At 34.9% G+C, this 1,622-nt stretch overlaps 1 long non-coding RNA gene across 1 annotated transcript; it reads left to right on the top strand.

The window, feature by feature from the left end:
- The first annotated feature begins 637 nt into the window (after positions 1-637).
- On the top strand, positions 638-1,622 carry LOC135075287 (uncharacterized). The gene is made up of 3 exons (XR_010257995.1): positions 638-852; positions 1,108-1,158; positions 1,303-1,622. It is a non-coding gene; the product is annotated as an uncharacterized LOC135075287 (long non-coding RNA).

Below are 1,622 nucleotides of genomic sequence, written 5' to 3'. Positions count from 1 at the left end.
GGCATTACTAGGATCTACTTCTGAAGTTATAATATTAAAAGCATTTTCAGATTTACAATAATAACCTGCCCAGTCGGCTTTACTATAAATAAATTTTTCCTGTCTATTTGGGTACTCATAAACATTTACATTGATTTCTAGGTTAATAACTGTTGGAAAATGATAACTGCCCAAGTTATCTTCATAGTATACTGACCATTCTGCTGATGAAAGTAAAGAAGGTGAAGCAAGTGAAATGTCAATAGCTGAGGCAGTAGTATTGGGCCGAGCAAGAGTAGTGACCTCGCCATTATTTAGTATACACAAATTAAGCTCATCTAACATATCATATATTTGAATACCTCGAGGCTTATTATTTTGTGAACCAAATGCTGTGTGGTGAGCATTAAAATCACCAACGACTATTAGAGGAGAAGGTAATGAATGAACAATATCTTTTAATGTATTTATTGGAAATCGGCCTCTTCTAGGTGGACAATACGCCCCCATTAAATTTATAGAATTATTACCCGAAGTTTGGATACTAATGGCTAAATTCTGTATTTTATCATTACTGTTAGTGGAAATTACTGTACACTTAATAGAATTTTTACAAAGAATGGCAACACCGCCATAACCCGTGTCACAGTCTCTACGAAATATTTGATAACCTCTAAATATAATTCTGTCAGAAGATTTCAGCCAAGTTTCATTTAAAACACAAATATCAACATCTAAATTAACTAAAAGTTGTGATAAAATAGGAATTTTTGGTTTTAAACTCTGTATGTTGTGCTGTAAAATAGTTAACTTTCTATCCATTCTGATTGACATTTTTAATAAACAATTCTTTAATAGTTGATGAATTGACTGGTATTACATTATCTTTTTTACAAAAACTCATCAGGGTGTCGATAATGGCTTTGAGTATAAACTCATTGTTTATTATGTCACACATAAGATCTTTATTTCCTTTAGTAATTTTCTTGTTTTGTGATTGGTTTTGTGGTGAAGGTTGAGAAACTGTTGCTTTAGCATAAGATTTGTTGAGTGCAGGAAAAAAGGAACCTAAAGTTTGTTTATTCATTATTCGAGACTTGTTTTCTAAAATTTTTTGTTGTTTTACAGGACAAATCTTAGCTACAGCAACGTGTTCTCCTTTGCAATTGACACACAAAGGTTTGTTGACATTTGTACAGTCTTTATATGAGTGCGACTCAGAGCAAATAGAGCAAACAACATTGCGCTTACAGAATTTAGTTGTGTGACCGAAGCCAAGACACTTGAAACATTGTAACACAGGTTTAATATATTCTTCCACAGGGAGTATGCATAGACCATAACTTACTTGCTCAGGTAGAACATTACCAGCAAAGGTGACTGAGACGGTCTGCAAAGGGACGACACCTTCAGGGGTCCTCTTGGTGAATCTCCTCACAGCCAAGATCTCCTGCGAACTGATCAATTTGTCAAAAAGATGCCGGTTGCTCAATTCAGTTGGAATGAATTTGATTACTCCTGTTCGCTCTGAGTTGGAGGCAGGAATGAATGCCTTGATTTCGTGAGATGATAGAAAGGCCGAATTAGACAGTAAAGAGTTGGCGTTTTTCGGGTTATCGAAATATACAGCATACCGCAATGCA

The sequence above is a fragment of the Ostrinia nubilalis genome, chromosome 1 (genome assembly GCF_963855985.1).
Source record: "Ostrinia nubilalis chromosome 1, ilOstNubi1.1, whole genome shotgun sequence".
Lineage (NCBI taxonomy): Eukaryota > Metazoa > Arthropoda > Insecta > Lepidoptera > Crambidae > Ostrinia > Ostrinia nubilalis.
Note: the sequence above shows the minus strand (reverse complement) of the source record. Positions and strands in the feature narration are given on the sequence as shown.